At 35.6% G+C, this 15,002-nt stretch overlaps 1 pseudogene; it reads left to right on the top strand.

Moving 5' to 3' along the window:
• The first annotated feature begins 3,205 nt into the window (after window positions 1-3,205).
• On the top strand, window positions 3,206-4,291 carry LOC124971611 (heterogeneous nuclear ribonucleoproteins C1/C2-like; annotated as a pseudogene).
• The last annotated feature ends 10,711 nt before the right edge of the window (window positions 4,292-15,002 follow it).

A 15,002-nucleotide genomic window follows, 5' to 3' on the forward strand; every position in this document is an offset into this window, starting at 1 on the left:
CAAAATTCAGCTTCCAAATGATTTTATGAGCTATCCTGTAATGTATAATCTACAAGAATAGTCTTAAATCATGTTCATTTGAATAAATTTTATTTTGTTATTATATATAAATAGAATAAAAGGTCATGTACTTTGCAGTGGTATTTTTACACGTTTTTATGATAGTTATAGTGTCATCACTGGTGATCTAAATCAACATTCATGGCTGATTACATTTTATAACTTCTTTTACTGGGTAGCACCCAAGGTAATGCCATGAATTTCATAATAGATAATAACCTGGTATTCTATAAATAGAAAATGAAGCACAGAAAGTGTAGCTGTCTTAACCAAGGTAACAGTTCAGTAGGAAATATTGACTAGGAATGCATAAAAAGGCAGTTTCAGTGTTTATCATCAGCATCCAAATCTTCAGATTAAGACTTGCTAATAGCCCCCTTGCTCTTCTTGACCAGCAGCAAGAGAAGGGAGCACTCTCCAACAAGGCCAGACGGGGATAGGTAGGGCCAACTGACTGCCCGCACCCAGCCCTCCAGGTGGAGGACAATCAGATGTGTCAGGGAGACCAGTCACAGCAGGAACTCATTTATTGAGGAAGTCACACAGCTTTTATGTAGGGTGGAGGGTAGGCAGGAACCAATCAGCTTAAAGGTCAGCAAGGCACTGGGGGTTCACGCAGGCGAGAGTCCCATAGGACTATATGGCAAGCACGAGCTGATCACGTTCGTGGAACTGTTGTTAACCAATCCCTGACGGTGGTCCAATTTATCGTCATTAACTTTTGAAACCACCTTTGAGGCCTTGATCTTGCTCACTTGCCAGGGAGTAAGGAGTCAGCCTGAGTTAGTTAACGTGTCATTAGTCCCAACAGTTTCAGTGTTTATCATCAGCATCCAAATCTTCAGATTAGGACTTGCTAACAGCATCTAAAATTCTCAGATGCCATAAAAAGCAATACTAGTAGAAAGATAATATATAATAAAACAAGCAATAATTAAGAATATGGAAAAATGAAGTATATATATTAAAAATGGAGATGATATATATGCATATATATTTTTTATTTATATATATTTTATATATATATATACACAGAGAGAGAGAGAGAGAGAGAGAGCAAAAATTGAGACATTATGAAAAGAAATTTGACAGACCATAGACTCAGGTAGTGATTTGCCACAATGCTGTCAAAAGCTAAGTCAAGCAGGAAAAATTCTCAAGTTTTGAAAAGCACAACTAACAAGATAGATTTGTCAGTGTGCATAGAAATGCCCAAGTTAAGGCTGGGGGTATAGCTCAGTGGCAGAGACCTAGCTTAACATGCTCAAGAACCTGAGTTTGATCCTCAATTTTGGAAAAAAAAAAAGTCCAACTAAATATATTACTTCCATTTTAAATGATAAACATTAAAATTTGACCTCATTTGAAGTGAATTTTCATAAAAATCCATAAATTGTTTTCTTTCATCACAAAGTATATATTAGAAATTAACAATAAGGTGTTTGTGAGAGGTAGTGAAACTACAAATGCACTATTGAAATAATGTATTTGTGAAAAAGAAAATGAAAATGGAATTTACCAAAAGCATCCTTGTAAGAAACAAATTACATTTCTTGTGTGCTGTAGCTAAATAAGTACTTAAATTTGTAGCAATAAATTATTAAAAGTCAAGAAAGATTGAAAATTTATGAGTTGAATGTTCAACTCAAAAAGCTAGGGGAAAAAAATAACAGGGCAAACCTAAACAATGTAGAATTAATAAGATACTAGAGATGAGAACAGAAATTGATAAAGTGTGGAACAAGAACAAAATTGAGACAAACGAGTTATTTGACAGGACGAATAAAATAGATAAATCTCTGTCAAAGATGATTAATAAATCAGAGAAAAGGCAAATAAACAATATTTGGCTCTGGAAAGGTTTATAAATTAACATAGAGTAGAGGTTTTGCAAATAATAAAATATTCAGTCCGTTTAATGAAAAAAAATCAAATCAAATAAAAAAATTTACATGTAAAATTGATCATGGATATTGACAAACACAAGTGAAAAACTTAAGTAAATAATATTAAAGACATTTAATAAATGCAATTAAATTCTTCCCCATTCATGTCCACCCAAAAGACACAAACACTTACATACACAAACACTTACAGATGAGTCTTATTGTATTATCAAGTTCAATCTGTTTTATATAAATTGCTAAAAATAAAAAGGTAGATGTAGCCTTATAGAAGGTTAATTTATATTTCATAGTAAATAAATAGTATACAAGAAAAAGGAAAATTCAGACAAATCTTATGAAAAAACATGTAAAAAATGTGAAATAAAAATAATCCTAAAACAAATTCAACAATCTACAGAAATACATTAGAATGAGGGAGACAGACTCCTTAAAAAGAATCATCAGGGCTGGGGATGTATCTTAGTGGTATAGTGCTTGCCTGGCACGCATAAAGCCCTGAGTTCTCAGCACCACCAAAAAAAAAAAAAAAAAAAATCCAAAAATTAATGACAGATTGAAGGAGGAAAGGAATGATCATTTAAGTAGATCCAAACAAATCACTAGATTAAAAATGATCCTTATTCCTTGATAAAAGCTATTAGAAAATTAGGAATGAAATTTCTTTAACCTAATAAATTCTTCCTACCAAAAATCTAGAACAAATATCATGCTCAATATAAAACAAATTTATTCTTAGTGGCAATAGTAAAGAAATATTATTTAGTAATCAATCTAACAGGGATATGTACAATCACTCTTTTTTCCCCAAACATTGTGTTAAAAACATGATTAAAACTTATTAACACCTAGTGAAGAGACGAAGGCTGAGCGGTTGTGGCCACCTTGCGGCACATACATGTTTCCCTTGTTCTCATTGTTCCATTTGTAAGAATTTATGCTAAGGAAAGAGTCAGAAATGAATATATTCTCATTTTAACATTATTTGTGACATGAAATATGTTGTAATAATTAAAAATTACTCTCTTTACTAATATTTGATGGCAATGGAAAAACTCAACTTATATTAAGTGAGAAAATTAAGTTACAAAGGGTATGTGCAATTGATGCTAAATTTATTTTGATATTTTCTTCACATAGAATCTGGGAGTAGGAGATTCAGAATCGAATCTCTTCTCTCTCCCCTCTCCTGTGAGATTTTTTTGATCTTCAGCTACATCCTTGGGCCTTTGTGCGAAACCTCATCAATCACCATGGCTAGCAACGTTACCAACAAGACAGATCCACGCTCCGTGAACTCCCGTGTATTCATTGGGAATCTCAACACTCTGGTGGTCAAGAAGTCTGATGTGGAGGCAATCTTCTCGAAGCATGGCAAAATTGTGGGTTGCTCTGTCTATAAGGGCTTTGCCTTTGTCCATTATGTTAATGAGAGAAACGCCCCGGCTGCTGTAGCAGGAAAGGATGGCAGAATAATTGCCCGTTAAGTTTTAGATATTAATCTGGCTGCAGAGCCAAAAGTGAACAAAGGAAAAGCTGGTGTGAAATGATCTGCAGCGGAGATGTACGGCTCCTCTTTTGACTTGGACTATGACTTTCAACGTGATTACTGTGACAGGATGTTACCCAGCACGTGTTCCTCCTCTTCCCCCTATAATGCTAGGGCTGTAGTGCCCTTTAACCACCAGGTGAATCAGGAAACACCTCCCGAAGGGGCAAAAGTGGCTTCAATTCTAAGAGTGAACAGCAGGGATCTTCTTCCAAGTCTGGAAAGTTGAAAGGAGATGACCTTCAGGCCACGAAGAAGGAACTGACCCAAATAAAACAAAAAGTGGATTCCCTTCTGGAAAGCCTGGAAAAAATTGCAAAGGAGCAGAGCAAACAAGCCCTAGAGGCAAAGAATGATCAATCGGAAGAGGAGCAGAGCAGTCACTCTCTGAACAAAGATGAAACTAATGAGAAGATGGAGTCTGAGGGGGGTGCAGATGACTCTGCTGAGGAGGGGGACCTACTGGATGATGATGATAATTAAGATGGGGGATGACCAGCTGGAGTTGATCAAGAATGATGAAAAAGAGGCAGAGGAAGGAAGGATGACTCTTAAGCACATAGTGGGGTTTAGAAATCTTATCCCATTGTTTCTTTACCTAGGCACTTGTCTAAGATCAAAATTTCACCAGATCCTCTCCCTTAATTTCTTCAACACATGCTCACTGTTCTCTCTATCTTCGTCCTTCCCATGTTCATTAATTCATATTGCCCTGCGCCTAGTTCCATTTTCAGTTCCTTTGGCACTCCTAGTAGTTTTGTTAAGTCTTAACCGGTAATTTTTGCTTTTAATTTTGATACGTCTTTATGACTTAACAATAAAAAGGATGTATGATTTTTATCAACTGTCTCCAAAATAATCTCTTGTGATGCAGGGAGTATAGTTCTTTCCATTTATACATGATTTCAGTAGTTGCTTCCCTAACTGCAAAGGCAATCTCATTTAGTTGTAGCAACTGAGAGCAGCTTTGAGTTAGAGTTATGTGTGTTATCCCCACATAATAGTCTTGTGTAGGGCTGTTCAACACAAATGGAACAATGTATTTTTGTGAATGAGAGTTGGCATGTTAAATACATCCTCTAGAAGAATAATTAGTGTAATAGTCTTCATTGTTTTCTAAAGTTGATACTGTGGGTTATTATTTTTGTGAACAGCCTGATGTTTGGGATCTTTTTTCTCAAAATAAACAAGTCCTTATTAAATCAGGAATTTGGAGGGAAAAAATTATTAAGGCCTAAAAAAGAAAAAAAAAAAAACCTTTGTCATTATTAATGTAAAGTTCAGTAATTTTACTGAACAAAATATTAATCTAATAAATTAATATTATTTCTCTATATTATTAATATGAATAATAAAATGGAACAAAACCATATAATTTAAAATAGCAACAAAAGTTATAAGAAAGCTAGTAATAAATTTTAATAATTATGTGTGCCCAATTTTAAAGAAATGTGGAAGAGAATAAGAAAACTTAAATGAATGGTGAGACCTATTCTGTTAATAAATGGGAAGACTCACTATGATAAAGATATTGTCACAAACATAAAACTATTATCCAATGGAATTTTATTTAAAAATCCAAGGAAATTTATTTCCCATAAAACTTGAAAATTTTGATTCTAAAATTCATATGGAAGACTATAAGGAAAGAAACAAGTTTTTCACAATTCTGAAAAGAAAGCAAGATGTTTCATTTTGTTATAGATTTGTTATGACTCTATGGTAATATACAAAGTGAGATATTAATCTAAGGATGAAAAAATTGACTATCAAAACAGAATAGACATGAGTATATGAAAACTTTACAAGTATTATTAGTGAGAAAAGGAAAAAATGGACTAAATAAATGATGCCATGATAACTATTCACATAGAAAACAATTATATCCTTAACTCATAACATCCAAAAAAAAAAAAAAGTTCCAATTAAATTCTTCATTAAATGTGTGACAAATTTAAAAGAGAAGATTACTATTAGGAAACTTATGAATAAGGTCTAGAAAATGATATGTTAACATAATGTAAAATGTCTAAATCTTAATGGAAAATATTTATAAAATCTGTAAAATTTTTTAAAAAGTCTAAAATGGAAGAAACCATAAACCATTTTAAAATTCAAGTCACATACTGGGAAGAAATACTTCCATGCTAATAATCAAAAAGGACTTTGTATCTGAAATTAAAAAAAAATTATTACAAAGACAATTGTCCTACTGAAATAGGCAAGTGATACAAAAAGACAATTAACCAAAGAGAAAATATGAATGGTTAAAAAAAATGTGTGAAAGACACTTTGTAATTCCACTAAAATGCAAATTTAAACAACAAAGACATCCCATCTCTATTCCTACCCTCATTAGATTTAGCAAATGTTTTATAAATTTAACATATTAAATGTCTGTAAGGCTTTGAGGAATCAGGAACTCCATACATTACTGATAAGTGTATAAATTGCTTCGAACACTCTAAGAACATTTACAATACCCAACAAAACTGAAGAATTTTATGCCCTACAGTGTTACTGTTTCCTAGTTATGTACCTTAGAGAAGTTTATTAGTCAAAATGTCTGAGAAAATCATCTTAAAGGGAAGAAACATTTATTTGACTCATCATTTCAGAGGTTTTAGACCATGGTTGCTTGACCCTATGGTAAGGCAAAACATCTTGGCAGGGAACAAATGGTAGAACACAGCTACTTACCTTCATGGTGACTGGGAAGCACAAAGAGCGAGAGGAAGGGGCTGAGGTCCCCAAATTCACAGTAAGGGCATAGCCTCAGTGACCTAACTTCTTTCACCGAAACTCTTCTTAAAGATTCCAACCAGCTTCTAATATACCACAGGCTGGGGACCAAGCCTTTAACACATGGGCCTTTATAGGACACTGTAGATCCAAACTATTATGGTTTGGATATGAGGTATCTCCCAAAAGTTCCTGTTAATTCAGAGGGCAAATTATTAGATTATGAGAGTTATAATCTAATTGATCCATCCTAGTTTGAATGGACTAGGTGGTAACTGTAGGCAAGTGGGGCATGGCTGGAGGAGATGGGTCACTGGGGGTATGCCCTGGAGAGGTTTATCTTTCCTGTGAACCCTTCCCCCTTTTCCTTTTCTTCCTCCTTCCTGGTGGCCATGAACAGAGCAGAGCTCCTCTGCTTTGCCCTTCCTCCATGATGTTCACCTTTGGCCAAGAGCAATGAAGTTGGACCACCATGGACTAAGCCTCTGAAACCATGAGCCAAAATGAACGTTTCCTCCTCCAAGTGGTCTTTATCAGATATTTTAGTTACAGAGATGAAAAACTGAGAAACACACAAATTATTGCAAGAAACTCACATATCTGTACAAGAATACATGAGAATATTTTTAAAGCATTGTAATAGTGAAAAAATGAGAACTTTCTAAGTATACTTCACTAGGAGAAAGGATAAATACATAGGTGTTTATTCATTCAATGAAATACTATGTAGCAATTAAGATGGGTTAACTATGGTTAGAAGTACTTTTGAATAAATCTTCAAAAGACAGAGTGTAGAAGATACACAGAGATACACAGAAACCTGTTAATGTTTGGAGATTATATACAGTGTGAAATGTTGCTGGTAAGGAATTTTAGTAGAGGAAGGTGTTAATTTTACTGTTTTAAAATAATAGTAATAATATTAAAAATTAATATTTGAATGGTGTTTTCTGTTTTCTAAAGGAATTTTTCACATATATTATCTGATTTCATTCTCATTAGAAACTTGTGAACTAGGTTATTTTTTATCTCCACTTAAAAGAAAAAAGGACCAGAGGGCTGGGGTTGTAGCTCAGTGGTAAAGCACTTGCCTGGCATGTGTGAAGTCCTGGGTTTAATCCTTAGCACCACATAAAAATAATTAAAATAAAGGTATTGTGTCCTTCTACAACTAAACACACACACACACACACACACACACACACACAGAGTTAAAAAAAAAGACCAATTCAAGCCTAAGTTCATGTACGTGGTAGAAAGGTGACTCAGACCCAAGTCTTTAAAACCAAAGCTGTCAAGTAGTCTTCAGAAAATAATCACCATTGTGGGAATCTGTTTGATTTATGCCAAAGCATGGTATTGTTTATATCTCCTTTCCTCCACTTTATGACCTTCTCATTACTATAGATAGAAACCTGTAGTACTTCTCATGTGTCAACAATTATCATCATAAATTTTATTCCCTCATTATTAACCAGAAGTCTTTTATCACCAAGACCTGCTAATTACACTTCCAAAAATATATCTCAAACCTCTTCATGTTGCTCACCTCTTCTGTTTTCACTCTGATCACCTCTTGCCTACACCACCAAATCAGCTTCCTAACCTATACAGGTAGTACCAGTTTAAGAAAGCTTGACTTAATTTACAACTTTACAGTGGTGCAAAAGCAATATATATTTAGTAGAAAATATATTTTGAATTTGGAGTTTCAATCTTTTCCAGACTAGCAATATGCAGTGAGATACTCTTTTGCCTGCTGGGCAGAAGCTCCCAGTCAGCCACATGATTACTAGAAACCACAGTCTACTGTGTTGCTAAACTATACCATTCAGTAGCTTAGGTATATTAGATGCATCTTCATCGTATGATATTTTCAGCTCACAATGCATTTATTGGATGGAGCCCCATCATAAGTTAAGGAATGCCTGTACTGGCCTATGCTTCTAGCTCCTGGTTCTTACAAGATACAAAATTCCTTCTGTACCACATTGGAACTTTTTAAAATGGACATGAATACATAGAGTTCTGAAAGGAAGAAAAATGTATCTGAAAATCTTTCACAGTGGTTGCCTTTGCATATTGCTTCTCCAATTCCTTTTGTTCAATTAATTAGCTGTCAGCCAGCAAACACTAACGGAACACTGGGCAGAAAAGGCCTGAACATTCTGACTCAACCTGAATCAACTGTGTGACATGGTTGATAAAAAGGCAATTGTTATAAAACTCTGTTTATAATATGGGTTTTTATTTTTCCAGCAAAGAAGTACAAATGAGACAACACAACGTCTGTCCCTCTTAACATAAAAAGGTATTTTGTTTAAATTTATAAAACTCCAAAAATTATAAAATGAAAAGTGAATGCTACTCATTCTTATACTTCCTACCCACTATTCCTTGCCCCAAGAGTTAATTCTTAATAACATTTGATATCATTTACTTATAAAAGTATATTCTGGTATAAATATGTATCTACAAATGCATTTTTCTGAATTTTACAAATATACATGGTTCTTCACCTTTCTTTTTTCCATAGCAGTATATCTTTCTTTCTTTCCTTTTTCCTTCCTTCCTTCCTTCCTTGCTTCCTTCCTTTCTTTCTTTCTCTTTCTTTCTTTTACTTTCTTTTTTTTTTTTTTTTTTTTCTTTTTTTGATACTGGGGATTGAACTCAGGAGCACTTGACCACTGAGCCACATCCCAAGCCTTATTTTGTATTTTATTTAGAGACAGGGTCTCACTGAGTTGCTTAGCACCTCGCTTTTGCTGAGGCCGGCTTTGAACTCGCCATCCTCCTGACTCAGCCTCCAGAGTCGCTGGGATTACAGGTGTGTGCCACCAAGCCCAACTTAGCAATATACCTTGTATGTATTTTCCATATTAGTTCAAATGAATGTACTTATTCCTATCAATGACTACATAATATCCCATCATTTGAATGCCTTTAACTAGTTTCTTCAATCTTGTTTATTTTTTTGTGATTAAATAATTTTCACATTTTTGATGTACAAAGTCTCCTCTTTGTGTTTTGTTTAAATTTATGTTGCTGTGACCAAAACATCCAACAAGAACCATTTAGAGGAGGAAACGTTTATTTGGGGTTCATAGTTTCAGAGATCTCAGTCCACAGATGACTGACTCCTTTGCTCTGGGCCCAAGGTGAGGTAGTGCATCATGGGGAAAGGGCTCAGCGGAGGAAAGTTAGCTCAGCTCAGGAGAGCCAGGAAGCAGAGGGAGGATGGTGAAGGGGCTACAGGGAAGATGAACGCTTCCAGGGCATACCCCCAGTAACGCACCTTCTCCAGTCACACACACATACCTACAGTTACCATCCAGTCGGGCCATTTAAACTAGTGTGGACTGATTAGGCTACAGCTTTCACAACACAGTCATTTCACCTCTGAATATCCCTGTAGAAACGCAGGAGCTCATATCAAAACCATAACATGTTTGCAACCCAGTAACAGTTTAAGCATTTGTTTTTAGACTCTTTCTATCATTTTTGGTGATTTAGAATATGAAAAAGAAAATGCTGCATATATTCCAGTTCACCAACTTCATTCAGCTGGAACTAAAATAAAATGTTGTCACATAGCTAATAGAGTTTCAATCTGGTCTATTCTGGTTTGACCACATATGGGAATCTGGGCAATATATTAAGATGAGAAAAAACGATTTAAAGTGAACCCTTGAAGGATTTTGAAAGTATATTAGACATAATGAAAGTTATTCAGCCTAAAGAAGGGAAGACTTAAGAGTGTGGGTATAAAACTTATTCTCATATATGTGAAAAGCAATCAAGAATTAGAATGAGAACTTGGATTTGAGCTTGTTGGGGGATGTTCAGATGTGGAAAACCAATCATTCCTAGAGAAATAGGTTTGAAATTGGGGAATGTGTGTAGGTTATAGGATGATTTCAAAGCAGGCATGTAGAGCATAATATTTAGAAGAGTATTGCAATAGACAATCATTGGCAGTGCAGATAGGTAGTGTGATTCAGTTATCAGGCAAGCAGAACAGTGTGATGGGGGCTCTGAGAGCAAGAATTATAGTATCATCATGAAGCCTCAGTTTTAGGATGGACATAAAATTTAAATAACCATCCAAACTCTGAATATCCTCTGGAACATCCACTGAAAGATTCATTTATCGTAAGTATAAATGCATCCAGAGAGTCAAGGTACTCATTTCAAGGTTCTCTATTTTATCTTTATAAAGCCTTGTTTAAGAAATATATTTCTTTAAAAAAAAATAAACTCTTTATTATAATTTACAGATTTAGGAAATTTTCAAATGTATCAAAATGTTATGAAAGTACATGGCACCTTATAATATTACAATAGGAAGAAATAACAGAGAAAACAGGTCAGGTCCAAGGTAGAAAAAATGTGCAGTAGAAAATAACATCCCCAACCTTCTCATCATGTACCTTTTTTTCCTTCAGTGACTTGTCCTCTGGGTGGCATTCTCTCCCTCAGAGCCCCAGAACCTTGTGCTCCCCCTCTTAAAACATGTTCTCAGGAAAGCAAAGTAAAATGTACTGAGGAAAATAAAACCAATAACTTCAAGTGTTACCCTTGCTGGATATATATTTGCATCTTAACCTTGTATTTAAAGAAATAAGACTGGAGTTTCAGCGTTGGCTAGCAGATGATTTCATCGGTGCCTCTGAAACCTCATGTTAAATACAAACGTGGCCATCCCTAGTTGTAAATGTTTAAAATTTAGTATTTTTTTCTTCATAGTCTCTGTAGGAGACAGTAAGACAGAATAGCAGTGTGAATGGTGCTTCAATACTCTGCCTATGACATTTGCCACAACATGCAAATGATTTAACCATTTTATTGCAGTAATTTGTGTTGATTTCTCTTCAGATCGTTAGCAATTACTCAAAAGCAGTTGTTGTTCTTAGTTAACCTTTGTTACTTTTTTTTCTATGTTGTACATTTGGAGGTAGAAATGTGATTTTGATAAAAGTGCATTAGCAGAATGATCTTTACAGCGTTATTTCAGTGGTTGAATTTCAGAAAGTGATTTGCTAGAGGAAATTCATATTTTTAAAAATTAAGATCGAGAAAGATATTTTTTATGCTGAGCTTATATCTGCTGTTTTATAGCTTCACCAACTAGCACTTCTCATGAGTCTTGCCTCCACACCTTGCACCCAACCTTTCTGTTGTCCAGAATATCTTATGCCCATCCCTCCTGTCCATCCTCCTATTGGATTCACTCAAGTTCAATCTTCTTTTTAAAATGTCTTTGATTGACCTGGCCCATAGTGTTTTTCTAAGATAATGTACAACGCCTTGTATATATTTTATCAGATATATACATACTGATATTATTATGGTTTGGATGTGAGATGTCCTCCAAAGGCTCATATGTGAGACAATGCAAGAATCTTCAGAGGTGAAATGCACGGGTTATGAGAGTCTTAACCTAATCAGTGCATTAATTCCCTGATAGCAATGAACAGGGTGGTAACTGTAGGCAGATAGGATGTAGCTGGGGAGATAGGTCCCTAGGGGCATGCCTTTGGGGTTTATATTTTGTGGTGGTAAGGGAAGTTCTCCTTCTCTCTCTTTCCCTCTCTCTATCTTTCTCTCTCTCTCTGCTTCCTGGCGCCATGCCTTGAGCTACTTTGCTACACCACGCATACTGCCATGATGTTCTGCCTTACCTCTGGCCCCAAAGAACGGAGTTGTTCATCTATGGACAGAGATCTCTGAAACCGTGAGCCCCCAAATAAACTTTTCCTCCTCTAAAATCACTCTTGTTAGGTCTTTTGGTCATGCAGTGAAAAAGCTAACTAAAACAGATGTGGGTACTTGTTTATCTCAAGCATATACAATATTAGTTACCTTTTCAGTGTATGTGTTATGATCCCAACTTCACTATAAATTTCAAAGCCAAGATTATGTCTTGTACACCTCTGTAAAAATGAACAACAGCTAACACACTAAGCATATTGAGTGTTTTCTAAAAGAACATTGATTGCCCCTAGCTTTCTCTACTTGAACGCTTGTGTGAGGGAGTGAATGGGACTGGGAATGAGGAAGTACGTGGAGTATACTGAGACTACTTCTTGGCCAAACTACTAAGTAGACAAGTTTGCATTCCATTCTTTTCTTTTCATTTGCTTAGCCGTTTGGTTTCTCTGTATTTCTGCACGTTAAGGGTTTAAAAGGAGTCATTGGCTTCTTAGAACCCAGCACTGCACTTTACAACCAGTGTGAATGTTGCTCTATGCTTCTGACCTGAACTGTTTGCTGAGAGCCTTCTCTATCCTTGATATGGTTCTTGGTAACTTCCTCTTGTTAATGAGTTAATACGAAATACCTCAAAGTTTGATCTCCTTAAGACTGGTGACTTTCAAAGAACAGAAGGGCAGAAATTTCAACAGACAGCATCCAAGGAGTGCTGGGCACAATGTTATTGACTAAACCTCTCCCTTTACAATGCCTTTGACTACTTCTTCCCTCATAAGGCCTTGTGAAAGATCTTAGGTTAGTTTGCTTTAAATTTGAGTAGTTTCTTGGGTGCATTGCCATCAGGAGGGATCTGATGTTCTCAGAAGAAGACATATAGAGAACAATTTGGGGCTTGGTGTTGTTAGTGTATTTAATTTTTATTTTAAAACAATTATGGATTTACAGGAAGTCACAAAGAAATGTACAGAAAAGTGTTGTACACCCTTCTTCCCTAACCTCTCCTAATATTAACATCTGAAAACTGACATGGGTAAAATTTTCAAGACATATTCAGATTTCACCAATTATTCATGCAATAGTGTGTATGTGCATGTGCACACACACAGAACTCTATGCAATCTTATCATATGTATATGTTCATGTGACCAAAATAAAGACACACAACTACTATCACCACAAGGCATCTTCATTTTGCCCTTTCATAGCCATTCCCTCCTCCTATCACCACTAAACCAATCTCTATCTCTATAATTTTATTATTTCATAAATATTGTAAAACAGAATCATACAATAGGTATTCTGTTGAGATTGTGTTTTTTTCATTCAGCATAATTCTCTTGAGGCTCGTCCAAGTTATGTGTATCAATAATTCTTCTCATTGCTCAGTGGTATTCCCATGGTAATGACAAAAGACATTGGTTTCGTTTGCTATTTGGGGCTATTATGAATAAATTGAGAAGTAGGTTTTGAAGCTTATCATCTTCTTTGAAGAATTATTGTGTCACACTGTCATGACTTTCATGGTTTAAGATGTGAAATCTGCCATCATTTAAACCAGTGTACCTCTATTGGCAATGTGCCATTTTTTCTGACTGTTGAAGTCTTTATTTTCAGAAGTTTAATTATGATGTATCTTGGCATGAATTTCTCTAGGCTTATCTTATTTGTGATTTGCTCAACTACTTGAATCTGTAAGTTAATCTCTTTCACCAAATTTGGAAAGTTTTGAGCCCTGTTGATGCTGCTGCTATCTGGGCATTGGGAAGAGATGCCCTGCCACTGCCACTGTGGAAGAACAGGCATAATTAACTTATAAAGAAAAAGGGTTTATTTTGGCTCATGGCTTCTAAGTTCTCATGCCAAGATCAGGCTAGCCCACTATTTTGGGTCTCTGGCAAGGATGACACATTGTGGTGGGAGTACATAGCAAAGCAAACCACTTACATAATGAGCCAGGAGGCAGAAGAGAGGACTGGTAGGGTCCCAAGATTCCTTTTGAGGACATATCCCCAATAACCTAAGGACCTCCCAGAATATTCCACCTTCCAAATGCCATACTGGGCAACAGTCAATATCCAAACTATAGCAGACGTTATTACTGCTGATGCTCCAGTGTGAAGATGTCATTGTATGCATGTTGGGTCCTCCTGCTCCTTCTGCTGCTGTAGGGTTATTGTTCCATACTGGGTGCTCCTGCTATGGGGGACTGAGTTATATGCCATCCTGGATATTGACTCTTTCCATCAAGTCTCTGTTGGGATGCTTTTGGGGAGTCTTCTAGCCAGCAAGATCAGGCTTTTCTTGTTTCCTTCTCTTTCTCTTCTATACCCATTGGAGTTCCAGATTGCAGACTTCTCCAGAGCCTAGACTGTGCTATATGGGAAAACCCAAGGGACTGGGTATAGTATATTTGCTTCAGCTTGAGACTTTGAGGTAGTCTGCCTTCTTTCCATCTTTCAGGGACATTTTATGATTGTTGAATTATTTCCAGAGTAATTAATTGTAATTTAGAGGTGATGAGCAGGGAAAAATGAATCTATACCATCTTTTCATGGAATACAAAGACTTATGCCTTTTATGATATTTTATAAATTGAAGATGAGAGGATGAGAGCTTAAGTACTAGTAAAGTATATAGAACTAACCTATTGGGATCCATGTTGGAGCAAGATATTAAAAGTAAATATCTGTACTCTTTTCTCTCTTCAAATTTAATAGTGTAATTGCGAAGAGGATTAGAGATTTGTTTGACTTTTATTTCTTACTAATGAGCTATCAATTATCCGCAATGAAGATCCATACCCGCTGGGTATATTAGCTCCCTTTCATAGACTTCTACATCAGATATCATTATGATAGCAAAATGGGGCACTTCTTCTAATTTTCTGAGATTTTCTTATTCTTTTTTGCAGTAGCTTTAATGATGTTTGCATTCTAGACTTCAATATTAAATTATTCAGAAAGATAACAAATGACCATTTGGAAATTCAAGAAAACTGTCAGTTAACACAAAGCAAATCATTGTATCCATAGCCA

Source organism: Sciurus carolinensis, chromosome X, assembly GCF_902686445.1.
Source record: "Sciurus carolinensis chromosome X, mSciCar1.2, whole genome shotgun sequence".
NCBI classification, from domain to species: Eukaryota; Metazoa; Chordata; class Mammalia; order Rodentia; family Sciuridae; genus Sciurus; species Sciurus carolinensis.